The 15,823-nt window shown below is 44.0% G+C and overlaps 11 non-coding genes across 11 annotated transcripts; all 11 read left to right on the top strand.

Moving 5' to 3' along the window:
* Positions 1-12,034: 12,034 nt before the first annotated feature.
* Positions 12,035-12,106, top strand: trnad-guc (transfer RNA aspartic acid (anticodon GUC)). Its single transcript has one exon. It is a non-coding gene; the product is annotated as a tRNA-Asp (tRNA).
* Positions 12,107-12,238: 132 nt separating this feature from the next.
* Positions 12,239-12,310, top strand: trnad-guc (transfer RNA aspartic acid (anticodon GUC)). Its single transcript has one exon. It is a non-coding gene; the product is annotated as a tRNA-Asp (tRNA).
* A 1,374-nt stretch (positions 12,311-13,684) lies between these two features.
* Positions 13,685-13,756, top strand: trnad-guc (transfer RNA aspartic acid (anticodon GUC)). The gene has a single exon. It is a non-coding gene; the product is annotated as a tRNA-Asp (tRNA).
* Positions 13,757-14,098: 342 nt separating this feature from the next.
* On the top strand, positions 14,099-14,170 carry trnad-guc (transfer RNA aspartic acid (anticodon GUC)). The gene has a single exon. It is a non-coding gene; the product is annotated as a tRNA-Asp (tRNA).
* A 135-nt stretch (positions 14,171-14,305) lies between these two features.
* On the top strand, positions 14,306-14,377 carry trnad-guc (transfer RNA aspartic acid (anticodon GUC)). The gene has a single exon. It is a non-coding gene; the product is annotated as a tRNA-Asp (tRNA).
* Positions 14,378-14,512: 135 nt separating this feature from the next.
* On the top strand, positions 14,513-14,584 carry trnad-guc (transfer RNA aspartic acid (anticodon GUC)). The gene has a single exon. It is a non-coding gene; the product is annotated as a tRNA-Asp (tRNA).
* Positions 14,585-14,719: 135 nt separating this feature from the next.
* Positions 14,720-14,791, top strand: trnad-guc (transfer RNA aspartic acid (anticodon GUC)). Its single transcript has one exon. It is a non-coding gene; the product is annotated as a tRNA-Asp (tRNA).
* A 135-nt stretch (positions 14,792-14,926) lies between these two features.
* Positions 14,927-14,998, top strand: trnad-guc (transfer RNA aspartic acid (anticodon GUC)). The gene has a single exon. It is a non-coding gene; the product is annotated as a tRNA-Asp (tRNA).
* Positions 14,999-15,133: 135 nt separating this feature from the next.
* Positions 15,134-15,205, top strand: trnad-guc (transfer RNA aspartic acid (anticodon GUC)). Its single transcript has one exon. It is a non-coding gene; the product is annotated as a tRNA-Asp (tRNA).
* A 124-nt stretch (positions 15,206-15,329) lies between these two features.
* Positions 15,330-15,401, top strand: trnad-guc (transfer RNA aspartic acid (anticodon GUC)). Its single transcript has one exon. It is a non-coding gene; the product is annotated as a tRNA-Asp (tRNA).
* Positions 15,402-15,536: 135 nt separating this feature from the next.
* On the top strand, positions 15,537-15,608 carry trnad-guc (transfer RNA aspartic acid (anticodon GUC)). Its single transcript has one exon. It is a non-coding gene; the product is annotated as a tRNA-Asp (tRNA).
* Positions 15,609-15,823: the final 215 nt, after the last annotated feature.

Raw genomic sequence — 15,823 nt, 5'->3', positions numbered from 1 at the left:
TCTATGCACTTTAGGATGATTGCAGGAATCATTCCCTTCATCAGCATTGTCTCCATCATATGTATTTTGCTTGCTGTGGCCTGATGAGCAAACTGCCCCAGCCGGGGCAGCTTGCTCTGGGTTTTTCTTCACAGCTGGGGAAGGTTTAAAGAGGTATTCATCAAACTCATCATAGTCATTCTCGTCCTGGTAACTACTGATGTCGAATGTAATTCCTGGAAGTAGTTTGTTAAACATCTTTCTCACTCCCGTTGTTACCAAATAACCGGCTCCAAATGAGAGGGGGAAAAACAAACTAGCGATGCCGATTTGTTGCATTTTAATGTTTTTCAAACACGCTGTTAAAGCTCAATGAGATCCTTGGATATAACCTCCTGTTTTGAGATCCAAGCATTCATAACCTCAGATGTTCTTGGATCTATGTCATAGATGAGGTCATAGTTACAATGAGTCTCTGTAGTCAAGACATTCGTCTTGTTTCTGATCGTTGCTATGGAAACGGTCAAATCAGTTCTGCATGACTCAAACTATTAACCCTTTGCACTTGTGTCACTTAATCATTTGAGGTGCCATGGCGGGACTTCAGAAGGGTATTTTTCAGGAGGCTAGGGATTAAAACAGGAATTGTAATGATTAAATATTAAGTTTAGATTAACAATGGTATATTAAAAAAGTCTTTTAAACAAAACTTTTTTATTAAAGGAATCATTACAATTCCAGAAGTTTTGATTACAATTGTATTTTACTTAACTGAGGTTAATTTTTTGTTTTCATTGAATAATTGGGAATCAAATTCAACTTCATACTCTGCGAACCAGACCCTAACCTTAAAGTCTGGGTTGAGTTTTATTTTCCTTCATTAATGACATTTTTATTACATTTATTATATCTATCTTGGTCATTCAGGGTGAGTTATTTTTTATTTTAAATGAATATCCTTGTTGGACTTTTATTTAAGTGTTATTCTCCTTCAAGATACATTTACCTAATGCTAGAATAAATGAAAAGTACATTATGCAACAAAGGAAAAAGATACAGGGGAGAAGCTTTTTAGTTATCTTGCTTTGCTAGCAAAATCGTTAGCTAGCAGCTAGCTAATAGCACAACAACAACAGCCTAATGTCTGTATGATAAAAATAGTGAATCGATGGATAAGAACAGTTTCTCCTCACCTGGCTGTCTCCTCCCGCTCACTAGTTCTTCAGAGAAAGGCAGACGCAGAGGCCTGTCAGTGTCTGTTGTATTTCATTACCTCTCTGCTTAAACCGCGACTCCGAGCTGAAGCAGAAACGATACTTCCGTCATCTGACAAGCAGCAAGTCCACTTTATTCACCAAAAACGTTTTTTTAATTCACCAAAAATGGTTCTGTAATCTGGAACGTTCGCTACGTTGAGCTCCAGTTAGCTGCCTTATCGCACTGCGCGAGAGGCAACTGGGTCATGCGTCACGGGCAAAAGGTCAAAGGTAACAAGGTGACCGGCTTATTATGTTGTACAAAAAAAACAAAAAACTAATAATTTTAGTACATGTTATTATGTGTCAGAAGAGGACTTAGAAAATAATAATACCAAAACAAAAAAAACAAAACAAAACAAAAAATTTACCAAAATGGCACTTGGGGGCAAGGAGCAAAAAGGGCAGGTGATCAAGCACCCCCAGATATCCCCCCCCCCCCTGCACGTGCCTGCTATGACTATATGTCATTTACAACAAACATAAAACACGGTAAATATGTTTCATTAAGTATTTAACAAACAAATGGCTTCTACCGCGATAATTATGTGAAATTAAATTAATTGTCTAATAGTGTTTCTCAACCTTTTTCAGCCCAGCGCCCCCCCAGCCTTTATCCAGGTCCCTCACTGCCCCCCCCAGCCTTTATCCAGGTCCCTCTCTGCCCCCCACCAAAGAATTTGCAGGCTACTTTGCACTGACTATTATTTTATCATTAATATTATTATCACTTTTGTAGATGTTTTGATTTTTATGCTTGTTTCTGTATTTATCAACTATTTTCCCAGAGAACAAAAAAGTCATGGGAATAGAAATTATTTTCACAGGCAATGAACAAAAAATGCAATGAACATTCAAGTTAAAATCTGTAGGCCTAACAGCAGCCAATCAGAGTGGAAATAATATTCTTATGTGCCATTTTCTAGTTGTTAAATATTCCACAAAATAGCCAGATAAAAGATGTACACCATGCCAGTTTAAACTTTGAACTATTTGCAAAACGACTGAGCTGTGCAACATTAAAACATGGATAGAACTGTAACTACATTAATCATAACTCTTCTTCTCTTCAGTGTTCGTCAGTTTCTGGTGGTGCAGCTCTGTGCTGCCTTCAGGAGAATGGGACATCAGAGCATCATCCATAAAACTTCACCCACATGGCATTTATTGTGCAAACCAGAGCTTTCAGTGGAAAAACTAAAGTTCCAGGTCCTTTTAATGCCATACAAATATGAGACAGAAACATGGATTATATCTTTATATAGACCTGTCTATTGATTATAGATTAATAGTTTTACTGGACAGAAATTACAAAGAACAAATCTGGTTCTTATTCAAATCCTAATGAGTCAAATTGAAAGTGTCATGGAGTCATCAGCCTCATGACATCAACACTGATATGAAAAATAATATTGAAGAAATAAATATCCATCCATCCATTTTCTTACACCCTTGTCCCTCAGTGGGGTCAGGAGGGTTGCTGGTTCCTCTCCAGCTAGCGTGCCGGGTGAGAGGCGGGTCACCCTGGACAGGTCGCCAGTCTGTCGCAGGGCAACACAGAGACACACAACCATGCACACACACACTCACACCAAGGGGCAATCTGGAGAGGCCAATTAACCTGACAGTCATGTTTTTGGACTGTGGGAGGAAACCGGAGTACCTGGAGAAAACCCATGCATGCACAGGGAGAACATGCAAACTCCATGCAGAGAGACCAGGGCTGGGAATCGAACCCAGAACCTTCTTGCTGCAAGGTAACAGCTCTACCAACTGTGCCACTGTGCAGCCCCAGAAATAAATATATCAAATCTAATTAAAAACATAAGTAAGTGATGTTACTTACTGTTATGGTCTGTACGATATATTTATTCTCAGTACTAGACCCATGACATTTCAACATTATTTTACCTTTTATGTGGAAATAGTGTCTGTTTATTCTTGCCATTCAGTCCTCTGTATTAATTATTGCTCTAAAGGTCTTGCCATACCAGTTTATTCCTCTGTATTTACTTTAGTTCTTAGTTTATTCTTGCATTTTGTTCTTCATTCATTTCCATTTAGTTTCATTTGATTAGTTTTATCCTATCTTGGTTTATTGCTATGTCCACTTTAGTTTCTTTCCTGTTGCTACATTTATTTTATCGTTTATTGACGCTCACCACCAGTAATCTCATCACCTGCTGCGCCGCCTAATCGTCATGTGTTTCACATCATGTGTTGATTTTTTCACTGTTCAGCGTCGGATTCTCTGTTTTTATGCCATAATTCACATCTAGTTCGTCGCTCCGTTTTATGTCCCGCTTCTCCTGTTTCAGAGTTTTGCGCAATGTTACCTTGCAGCAAGAAGGTTCTGGTTTCAATTCCCGGCCCCGGTCTCTCTGCATGGAGTTTTTTTTTAAGCCCCTAAGGTGCAGGGCGGTCGGGAAGCGTATCGATGGGGAAAAGGCAGGCTGACATAAACCTTTTAAAACAACGGAAACAGTTCCTGCATTCTGATTATTGAAATTTAAAAGTGATGTGTTGTTCTATCACCCTCGTTTCATACCGGACCACTTACAGCTCCGGTGTTAACGCTATAAAATGAACGCTCTCTATCCTGGTATCACCCATGGAGGGATTTCTTGATTTCTTTATTTTTCAGAGGGATACACAGTGAGGGTATCGTGATTTTAGCTACCAGTAGCAGGAGAACGGAGCTGCGCCAAGAAGCTAACAGAAGCTACAAACACTGAATAGAAGAAGAGCTGCCATCGATACAGTTGCAGCCAAACATGTTTTAATGTTACACAATACAGTTTTAACAAGTTGCTCAAAGTCTAAACTGGCATTGTTGTGCATTTAAGGTGTAAAGTTTACCTTTGACCAAACGCCCCCCAAAGGCATCCCAGCGCCCCCCTTTTGTAAAAATGTCCACCAGCGCCCCCTGCCGTCCTCTGAACGCCCCCTGGGGGGCGGTACCGCCCACGTTGAGAACCGCTAGTCTAGTAGAATAATTTCACTCAGATTTTGAGTTAACGGGGCACACAATTTGGAAGCTATTGAAGAAAACATTTAATATTTAAAATATTTAATATAACTTAAACATTTTATAGAGGATAGTGTGCCTCGTTTAATAGCATGAATTACCACTTTTTGTATAAGTTGGTCACAAGACAAAGCATTTATTTACAGCAGTGTTCGGAAATTGACGGTCCCTACGGGAGGCATCGGTAGAGAACAGCTGGCCGAAATTAGCGTTCATAAATCGGATCAACCTTGAGCTGAACGTCCCTTACTCCGCGGAGGGCAAATATCCAGTAACCAATTTGCAAAACAACTAAGCTGCGGTCGTTAATGCAATGAAAACACCGGTGTTCTGACTAGTTTGTTTTGGTCTGTGGGCTGCAAACGTGGCGCCGAGCGACGTAAAAGTCATACGCTGTGACGTCAGCTCCAAAGCTCTATTGGACCTACGGAAATTTCGCGCATGCATAAAACGCTGGGGGTCAAAAAGACAAATCTTTTACATGTCATCCATAGCCGCGTTAACTCAGTGAAACTTAAAAATGTAGGTATTAATTTCGTGCTATGACCCACAGCAAAAGTGATCTGTATTCGCAAAGATACGCAGACTCGTTGCCATAGCAACTGACAACAATGCCACTTCATGTTTCAGGATTTAACACCAAAAAACATTCAATAATTTTGCACACAGAACAGAACATTTAGTCTGTTGTTGTACGTTTTAGGCTTAATGTTTTATTAATAAATAATTGCTGTGGTAGATTAGCTACCGCTTCTACTTTACTGAATTATTTAAACATTAACTGTGGCCCACAAAACGCACATTTATTAAAAGAACTAAAAAAAAACATCTTATTGCTGTCTTACCTTTACGTATCAATGAAATCCATGCACCGCTAATTCTGCACAAAAATATCCGTTCATCCAAAGCCAACTTTATCCTCGGCATGTCTTTTCTACTCCGTTTGAGAATCAAACTGTCTTGAAGTAAAACTTTCAGCTCCGGTGTTGGTCTTCCTTTAGTTATTATCTCCTGCTTCAATTGAAAATCCACTTTAGAAAACTGTTTAAGTGTAGAAATGTAGTCTTTCATGTTGACGTCGGAAGAGAGAAGAAAACAAATATATCGCTGTACTTTACTTATTTACTGTGTGGCTAGCTCCATGGCTACCTCACTGTGTCTTACTCTGCAGTTGTGCAGGCACAATATCTGGGATCATGAGCGCCTCCAGCGGTGAGGCAAGAGAACTGCCTGCCTCACCTCTAGTCTTCTCTGCGGTTTCTGATCGCTCCGCACACAAAACACGATACACACAGACAGTTGGCGACAAAAAACACTGTACTGTGGCGGATACAATGTATATATTGTGGTGGATACAATGTATATATTTCACACCAGAATGTATGCTTTTATTTTGAAGGAGAGAAGGTGAGGTGTGAAGTGACCAACGGTTGTGGTTCATTCCATTTTTGGTTTTTTGTTGGAAGACATTGAGAATTAAACAAGACTCAAATCTTTTTCGTCTTTTTCTGCTGACTTCCACATTGGTGACCCCGAACATCTGCAAACATCTGGACATGTTTTTTAACGAAATCTCACCAGATGCTGCCGCCGCTTCTCCGCCAGCTGTGGTTTCGGACCCAGTTTCTTGCCAGGCGGCCGTTGCTCCAACCGCCGCTTCTGTTTTTGCTGCCGTTATCAAGCTCCCAGAGTTCTGGCAACACGATCCAGAACCATGGTTCCAACATGTGGAAGCCCAGTTCCATCTCCGTGGGATAACCACAGATGAGACCAAGTACTTCCATGTAGTTGCTGCGTTGGATTCCGTTTCAACACGCCGTCTGATGGGTCTGCTGAGGAAAACCCACCAACCGCTAACAAATACAGCGTCTCAAGGAGAATCTGCTTCGGCTCTACCAACTGTCAGACGCGGAGCGGGCCGATCCCTTGCTCTCTCTGAATGGCTTGGGGGATCGCAAAACCCTCTGAGCTGATGGAGAACATGCTGGCATTACTGGGCTCGGGAGATGTTTCTTTCCTTTTTACACATCTGTTTCTGCGCCAGCTTCCCCCACCTGTTCGCACCGCGCTGGCCAGCTCCCCGCTGATCCGGACCAAGGATTATCGCTCCCTGGCTGAAGAAGCGGACCGGATTTTGTTGGCTTCCAGGCACTATAGTGTGAATGCACTTCTACCAGTTGTGACACATGGAGAGTCGGAGCCTTTTGATGCCGTGGCTGCGGTGACAGAGAGACGGAAGGACGACGTTCTCTGTTTCTACCATCGCCGGTCGGAGTGAAGGCGAAGCGCTGCATTCCTCCGTGTTCGTTCGTGCGTCAGCGTTCGCTAGCAGCTGTGTGTGCCGGCAGCTCGACAAGCTGCTTTTCATCAGGGATGAGGTCTCGGGACGGCGTTTCCTGGTGGACTCGGGTGCACAGCGGAGCATCATGCCAGTTTCGTCAGCGGACGTTTTGTGCAAAAGTAACGGACCGCCACTGCCACTGGACGCGGCTAACGGCACCCCGATTCGCACTTTTGGCTCGAGGTTGGTGACTGTGTGTTTCAACGGACGTCAGTTTCAGTGGGACTTTGTGATAGCTTCTGTGTCTTTACCTATTTTGGGTGCAGATTTTTTGTGTGCTTTTAGGTTATTGGTGCATGTTGCTAATAGATGCTTAATAGATGCTGTGTCTTTTGATACATACCCCTGTAAACTTGGCGGTCCCAGCCAACGACCTCTCGCCATCATGCTTGCCACAGGTGATGAGTATCAGCGTCTGTTAGCAGAGTTCCCATCTTTAACGGTTCCCACATTTTCTGCTACCGTGGCTAAGCATGGAGTGGAGCATGTATAGTCGGTCCACCGGTTTTTGCGCGAGCGCGCCGCCTAGACACCGCGAAGTTAGCGATAGCAAAGAAGGAGTTTGCAAACATGGAGCATCTTGGCATTGTACGGCGCTCCAAAAGTCCATGGGCATCTCCATTGCACATGGTTCCCAAAGCAGACGGGGGTTGGCGACCCTGTGGGGATTTTCGGCGCCTTAACAACGCAACCAGTAATGACAGGTACCCAATTCCTCACATTCAGGACTTTTCTGCCCGCCTGGCTGGAGCAACCGTGTTCTCTAAGGTGGACTTGGTGCGAGGCTACCATCAGGTTCCAGTCCATCCCTTAGATGTACCCAAAACCGCAGTTATCACGCCTTTTGGTCTTTTTGAGTTTTTACGGATGCCCTTCGGTCTTAAAGGCGCAGCGCAGACTTTCCAGCGGCTTATGGATTCGGTCCAACGGCATTCGTCTATTTGGACGACATATTGGTGGCTAGTCCCTCTGCGGAAGAACACATGGTGCACCTTCGGCAGCTGTTTGTTAGGCTCAGTGAACATGGCCTGATCGTGAACCCAGCTAAATGCCAATTTGGACTGCCTGCTGTTGAGTTTCTGGGACACAAAGTGTCTTCTCAAGGGGCGGTTCCCCTGCCTGCAAAGGTTGAAGCAGTTTCCGATTTTCCCCGCCCTCCCTCAGTGAAGCCCCTGCAGGAGTTTTTGGGTATGATTAACTTTTATAACCGTTTCATCCCACGAGCAGCTCACCTCATGCACCCCTTGTATGAAGCATTTAGAGGCAAAAAAGGGGACCAGCAGATTGAGTGGACCCCTGAGAGGGTGCAGGCATTCGATGATGCCAAGAAGGCCTTGGCTAATGCTGCGCTTTTGGCCCATCCATCTCCAGTTGCTCCTGTGGCTCTAACAACTGACGCCTGTGATTATTCAGTTGGGGCAGTTTGTGAGCAATGGGTAGATGGTGCCTGGCAACCCCTCGCTTTTTTTAGCAGGGAACTCTGGGATGCTGAAAAAAAATATAGCACAGGGAACTGCTTGCCCTTTTTCTGGCAACACGCCATTTCCGCTTCATGTTGGAGGGCAGGGACTTTACTGCTTTTGTTGACCACAAGCCTCTCACTTTTGCTATGGCAAAAGTTTCTGAACCGTGGTCGGCTCGGCAACAGCGACATTTATCTGCCATTTCAGAGTTCACTACTGACATTCAGCATGTAGCTGGCAAGAATAATCTGGTGGCTGACTGGCTGTCCAGACCAAGGGTTGCTTCTGTGCATTTAGGTGTGGACTACCTCGCCATGGCCACAGACCAACTGACCGACCCAAATATTCTGGCCTTTAAAGCAGCTGAATCCAGTTTGCATTTAGAGGAGGTCTCCTTCCATGAGTGTGGCACAACCCTTCTTTGCAATGTCTCGACTGGCAAACCTCGGCCTTTGGTCCCTTCTAGTTGGCGTCGGCGGGTTTTTGAGGCAGTTCATTCCCTTTCACACCCGGGCGTCAAAGCTTCTGTTAAACTGGTAGGGGCAAAGTTTGTGTGGCCGGGACTCCGTAAAGATGTACGGACATGGGTGGTTTCCTGTTTGGCTTGCCAGCGTGCCAAGGTCCAACGGCATACTAAGGCTCCACTGGAGCACTTTCCTGTTCCGCAACGGAAGTTTGAACATGTGCATGTGGACTTAGTGGGGCCGCTTCCACCTTCCAGAGGTTTTACCTATCTCCTGACGATGGTGGACAGAACTACTCGATGGCCGGAAGCAGTTCCACTGTCATCAACCACTTCGGCTAATGTGGCTCGAGCATTTATCTCCTCCTGGGTGTCCCGGTTTGGTGTGCCATTGGATTTGACCTCTGTCAGAGGTCCCCAGTTCACTTCAGAGTTGTGGACTACAGTTGCAGAGAGCCTTGGGGTTAAACTCCACCGTACTGCTGCCTACCATCCGCAGGCCAATGGTCTTTGTGAGAGGTTCCATCGCACAATGAAGGCTGCTTTGCGGGCCTCATTGGTAGATAATAGTTGGATAGATCGCATGCCTTGGGTTTTGTTGGGCCTGCGTTCGGTCCCAAAAGAGGACCTGCGATTTTCTTCAGCTGAGTTGGTCCTGGGCCAGCCCTTGCGGGTACCAGGGGAATTTCTTCCGGGTCCGTCAGGTTTGGTTGATTCCCAGGGAAATAAAACGGTTCTAAATGGGGAATCTAGATCTTTTGCCCCGTTAGCAGCACATCACTGTCTTCCACAGGTGTTTGTGCCAAAGGACCTAATGTCTGCTGAGTATGTATTTATCCGCCATGACTCACACCGCTCACCACTTCAGCCTCCTTACGATGGTCCATTCCAGGTTTTGGAGAGGAGACCTAAAGATTTTTTGGTGGAGTTGGGGGGTAATCAGGAGAGTATTTCTGTGGACCGTCTGAAGCCAGCTCACATGTTACCAGGGGACCCAGTTGAGTTGGCTCAACCACCGCGCCGTGGTCGTCCCCCAGTGTCTTTACCCACTCTTCCAGGTCCTTCCCTAACAGCTGATTTGTTCCCCTCAGGTGGACAACTGTCCACCTGAGGGGACAGTAACAGACGATCTGGAGAGTCTTTTTCACTTTCAACCCCTGTTCCGGTGAAGAGAAGCCGTGGTGACCGACTTATTAAGCTCCCTAGCCGTTACCGTTAGGTAGTTCAATTGCTTTGTTTGTCACTGCTGTTTAGTTTTTCCATTGTGTGTCTGTTTTCTTTATATACTTGTAATGTTGTTTTGCATGTTATGGGTTTTTGTGTTTGTGACATTCTGTGTGTTCAGGGGGGGCCTGTGTGGCGGATACAATGTATATATTGTGGTGGATACAATGTATATATTTCACACCAGAATGTATGCTTTTATTTTGAAGGAGAGTAGGTGAGGTGTGAAGTGACCAACGGTTGTGGTTCATTCCATTTTTGTTTTTTTGTTGGAAGACATTGAGAATTAAACAAGACTCAAATCTTTTTCGTCTTTTTATGCTGACTTCCACAGTACATTATATACATAAGCTAAATTATGAAAAATCAGTAAATATATTAAATGTTTCTTAGCCATTTTATTGCCAGCATACGGACAGGAGGAGCATGCTCTCATAGAATGGCAGCCAGTGCAGTTAGTGAGAGGTTGCGGAATCGCAGGTGAGGCTCAGCTTGCCGCTGACTCACCGGTAGGACCCTACGGAGACCACTAAAGGTGCATGTGCTCAAAAAAAGGGCACATCTAACCGCAATCTAGGACAGAATATTAACAGAACCACATAGCTTTCAGAGTTTAATAAACAATGATAAATAACAAAATTGTGAGATATACAATCAAAGCTAAGGAAAATCTCTATATAAAGCATACAACTATGCATATGTAAGATATGTTATTAGTAATTTCTTTCTGCAGGTCTATTTTGTTATAGGAGAGTATTGCCATATTCAAACCTGCAATTTAGCAGGACATGTAAATCAGAGCTAGACCACCAGACATATTTTGTCTTTACAGAATGACACTATTAAAAATGTAAACAAGGGCACAATGCAACCTTTTAGTGAACATATATCCATTATGGAGATGACAGGTTTTGGACAGGCAATGTGCCCCTATTGCATAAGCAATACTAAAGAATGACTGCTATAATTAACGATACAGGGAAGTAGCTTTTTAGTTATCTTGCTTTGCTACCAAATTCGTTAGCTAGCTAATAGCACAACAACAACAGCCTAATGTCTGTATAATAAAAATACTGAATCGATAGATAAGAACAGTTTTTCCTCACCTGGCTGTCTCCTCCCGCTCAGTAGTTCTTCAGAGAAAGGCAGATGCATAGACCTGTCAGTGTCTGTTGTATTTCATTACCACTCGGCTTAAACAGCTACTCTGTGCTGAAGCAGAAATGATATCCGTCATCTGACAAGTAGCAAGTCTACTCCAAAAGTTTTTTTTTAATTCACCAAAAACACAGTGTCACACCGGAGACCAGGGTTCGAATTCCAGACGGGGAGAACATCTGTATTCCTAATTTTAGTTGGGCCTATGTTGTCTACTTCAGTGTCGTAATAGTTCAGTGATATTACAAATGTAGCTCCCGTGGAAATTTACGAAACCCCAAGAGTGGGTGTGGTTGCCAGGAAACAAGTCCTCGTTAGTATAATAGTAAGTATCCCTGCTTGTAACGTGGGAGACCAGGGTTCTATTCCCTGACGGGCATCACATCTGTATTCCTAGTTTTAGTTTGGCCTATGTTGTCTACTTCAGTGCCGTAATAGTTCAGTCATATTAGAAATGTAGCTTCCTTGGAAACTTACAAAACCCCAAGAATGGGAGTGGTTGCCAGAAAAAAGGTCCTCGTTAGTATAGTGGTAAGTGTCACGCGGGACACCAGGGTTCGAATCCCTGACGGGGAACACACCTGTATTCCTAGTTTTAGTTTGGTCTATGTTGTCTTCTTCAGTGCCGTAATGGTTCAGTGATATTACAAATGTAGCACCCGTGGAAATTTACGAGACCCCAAGAGTTGGTGTGGCTGCCAGAAAACAAGTCCTCATTAGTATAGTGGAAAGTATCCCCGCTTGTTATGCAGGAGACCAGGGTTCGATTCCCTGACGGGGAGCATGTATGTATTTCTAGTTTCAGTTTAGCCAATGTCCACTTCAATGCCATAATAGTCCAGTGATAATAGAAATGTAGCTCCAGTGGAAACATACGAAACCCCAAGTGTGGGTGTTGTTTGCTAGAAAATAGGTCCTCGTTAGTATAGTAGTAATTTACCCCTGCTTGTCACACGGGAGACAAGTGTTCGATTCCCTGATGGGGAGCATGTATGTATTTCTAGTTTTCGTTTGGCCAATGTTGTCCGCTTCAGTGCCGTAGAAGTCTAGTGATATTTTAAATGTAGCTCCAGTGGAAATTTACGAAACCCCAAGTGTGGGTGTTGTTTGCTAGAAAACAGGTCCTCGTTAGTATAGTGGTAAGTATCCCCGCTTGTCAGGCGGGAGACCAGGGTTCGATTCCCTGACGGGGAGCATGTATGTATTTTTAGTTTTAGTTTAGCCAATGTCCACTTCATTGCCATAATAGTCCAGTGATAATAGAAATGTAACTCCAGTGGAAACATAAGAAACCCCAAGTATGGGTGTTGTTTGCTAGAAAACAGGTCCTCGTTAGTATAGTGGAAAGTATCCCTGCTTGTCACGCGGGAGACCAGGGTTCGATTCCCTGACGGGGAGCATGTATATATTTCTAGTTTTAGTTTATCCAATCTTGTCCACTTAATTGCCGTAATAGTCCAGTGATATTATAAATGTAGCTCCCGTGGAAATTTACGAAACCCCAAGTGTGGGTGTTGTTTGCTAGAAAAGAGGTCCTCGTTAGTATCGTGGTAAGTATCCCCGCTTGTCACATGGGAGACCAGGGTTCGATTCCCTGACGGGGAGCATGTAGGTATTTCTAGTTTTAGTTTTTCCAATGTTGTCCACTTAATTGCCATAATAGTCCAGTGATAATAGAAATGTAGCTCCAGTGGAAACATAAGAAAGCCCAAGTATGGGTGTTGTTTGCTGGAAAACAGGTCCTCGTTAGTATAGTGGAAAGTATCCCTGCTTGTCACGCGGGAGACCAGGGTACGATTCCCTGACGGGTAGTATGTATGTATTTCTATTTTTAGTTTGGCCAATGTGTTCTGCTTCAGTGCTGTAATAGTCCAGTGATATTTTAAATGTAGCTCCAGTGGAAATTTACAAAACCCCAAGTGTGGGTGTTGTTTGCTAGAAAACAGGTCCTCGTTAGTATAGTGTTAAGTATCCCAGCTTGTCACGCGGTAGACCAGGGCTCGATTCCCTGACGGGGAGCATGTATTTCTAGTTTTCATTTGGCCAATGTTGTCTGCTTCATTGCCATAATAGTCCAGTGATATTATAAATGTAGCTCCAGTGGAAACATACGAAACCCCAAGTGTGGGTGTTGTTTGCTAGAAAACAGGTCCTCATTAGTATAATAGTAATTTACCCCTGCTTGTCACACGGGAGACAAGTGTTCGATTCCCTGATGGGGGGCATGTATGTATTTCTAGTTTTCATTTGGCCAATGTTGTCCGCTTCAGTGCCGTAATAGTCCAGTGATATTATAAATGTAGCTCCAGTGGAAATTTACGAAACCCCAAGTGTGGGTGTTGTTTGCTAGAAAACAGGTCCTCGTTAGTATAGTGTTAAGTATCCCTGCTTGTCATGCGGGAGACCAGGGCTCGATTCCCTGACGGGGAGCATGTATGTATTTCTAGTTTTAGTTTTTCCAATGTTGTCCACTTAATTGCCATAATAGTCCAGTGATAATAGAAATGTAGCTCCAGTGGAAACATAAGAAACCCCAAGTATGGGTGTTGTTTGCTAGAAAACAGGTCCTCGTTAGTATTGTGGTAAGTATCCCCGCTTGTCACGCGGGAGACCGCGGTACGATTAACTGACGGGGAGTATGTATGTATTTCTAATTTTAGTTTGGCCAATGTGTTCTGCTTCATTGCCGTAATAGTCCAGTAATATTATAAAAGTAGCTCTCATGGAAATTGAGGAAACCCCAAGTGTGCGTGTGGTTTCCCGGGAAACAGGTCCTCGTTAGTATAGTGGTTAGTATCCCCGCTTGTCACGCGGGAGACCAGAGTTCGATTCCCTGACGGGGAGCATGAATGTATTTCCAGTTTTAGTTTGGCCAATGTTGTCCGCTTCAGCGCTGTAATATTCCAGTGATATTATAAATATAGCTCCTGTGGAAATTTACAAAACCCCAAGTGTGGGTGTTGTTTGCTAGAAAAGAAGTCCTGGTTAGTATAGTGGCAAGTGTCCCCCCTTGTCACGCGGGAGACCAGGGTTCGATTCCCTGACGGGGAGCATGTATGTATCTCTAGTTTTAGTTTGGCCAATGTTGTCCGTTTCAGTGCCGTAATAGTCCAGTGATATTATAAATGTAGCTCCAGTGGAAATTTTCGAAACCCCAAGTGTGGGTGTTGTTTGCTAGAAAAGAAGTCCTCGTTAGTATAGTGGTAAGTATCCCCGCTTGTCACGCGGGAGACCAGGGTTCAATTCCCTGACGGGGAGCATGTATATATTTCTAGTTTGAGTTTAGGCAATGTTGTCCGATTAAGTGCCGTAATTGTCCGGTGATAATATAAATGTAGCTCCTGTGGAAATTTACGAAACCCCAAGTGTGGGTGTTGTTTGCTAGAAAAGAAGTCCTCGTTAGTATAGTGGTAAGTATCCCCGCTTGTCACGCGGGAGACCAGGGTTCAATTCCCTGACGGGGAGCATGTATATATTTCTAGTTTGAGTTTAGGCAATGTTGTCCGATTAAGTGCCGTAATTGTCCGGTGATAATATAAATGTAGCTCCTGTGGAAATTTACGAAACCCCAAGCGTGGGTGTTGTTTGCTAGAAAAGAGGTCCTCGTTAGTATAGTGGTGAGTATCCCCGCTTGTCACGCGGGAGACCAGGGTTCGATTCCCTGACGGGGAGCATGTATGTATCTCTAGTTTTAGTTTGGCCAATGTTGTCCGTTTCAGTGCCGTAATAGTCCAGTGATATTATAAATGTAGCTCCAGTGGAAATTTTCGAAACCCCAAGTGTGGGTGTTGTTTGCTAGAAAAGAAGTCCTCGTTAGTATAGTAGTGAGTATCCCTGCTTGTCACGCAGGAGACCAGGGTTCGATTCCCTGACGGGGAGCATGTATGTATCTCTTGTTTTAGTTTGGCCAATGTTGTCCGTTTCAGTGTCGTAATAGTCCAGTGATATTATAAATGTAGCTCCAGTGGAAATTTTCGAAACCCCAAGTGTGGGTGTTGTTTGCTAGAAAAGAAGTCCTCGTTAGTATAGTGGTAAGTATCCCCGCTTGTCACGCGGGAGACCAGGGTTCAATTCCCTGACGGGGAGCATGTATGTATCTCTAGTTGTAGTTTGGCCAATGTTGTCTGTTTCAGTGCCGTAATTGTCATGTGATAATATAAATGTAGCTCGTGTGGAAATTTACGAAACCCCAAGTGTGGGTGTTGTTTGCTAGAAAAGAGGTCCTCGTTAGTATAGTGGTGAGTATCCCTGCTTGTCACGCGGGAGACCAGGGTTCGATTCCCTGACGGGGAGCATGTATGTATCTCTAATTTTAGTTTGGCCAATGTTGTCCGTTTCAGTACAGTGATATTATAAATGTAGCTCCAGTGGAAATTTTCGAAACCCCAAGTGTGGGTGTTGTTTGCTAGAAAAGAAGTCCTCGTTAGTATAGTGGTAAGTATCCCCGCTTGTCACGCGGGAGACCAGGGTTCAATTCCCTGACGGGGAGCATGTATATATTTCTAGTTTGAGTTTAGGCATTGTTGTCCGATTTAGTGCCGTAATAGTCCAGTGATAATATAAATGTAGCTCCTGTGGAAATTTACGAAACCCCAAGTGTGGGTGTTGTTTGCTAGAAAAGAGGTCCTCGTTAGTATAGTGGTGAGTATCCCCGCTTGTCACGCAGGAGACCAGGGTTCAATTCCCTGACGGGGAGCATGTATATATTTCTAGTTTGAGTTTAGGCAATGTTGTCCGATTAAGTGCCGTAATTGTCCGGTGACAATATAAATGTAGCTCCTGTGGAAATTTACGAAACCCCAAGTGTGGGTGTTGTTTGCTAGAAAAGAAGTCCTCGTTAGTATAGTGGTAAGTATCCCCGCTTGTCACGCGGGAGACCAGGGTTCAATTCCCGACGGGAGCATGTAATAT

Source organism: Poecilia reticulata, chromosome 2, assembly GCF_904066995.2.
Source record: "Poecilia reticulata chromosome 2, P_reticulata-male-v2, whole genome shotgun sequence".
NCBI lineage: Eukaryota > Metazoa > Chordata > Actinopteri > Cyprinodontiformes > Poeciliidae > Poecilia > Poecilia reticulata.
Note: the sequence above shows the minus strand (reverse complement) of the source record. Positions and strands in the feature narration are given on the sequence as shown.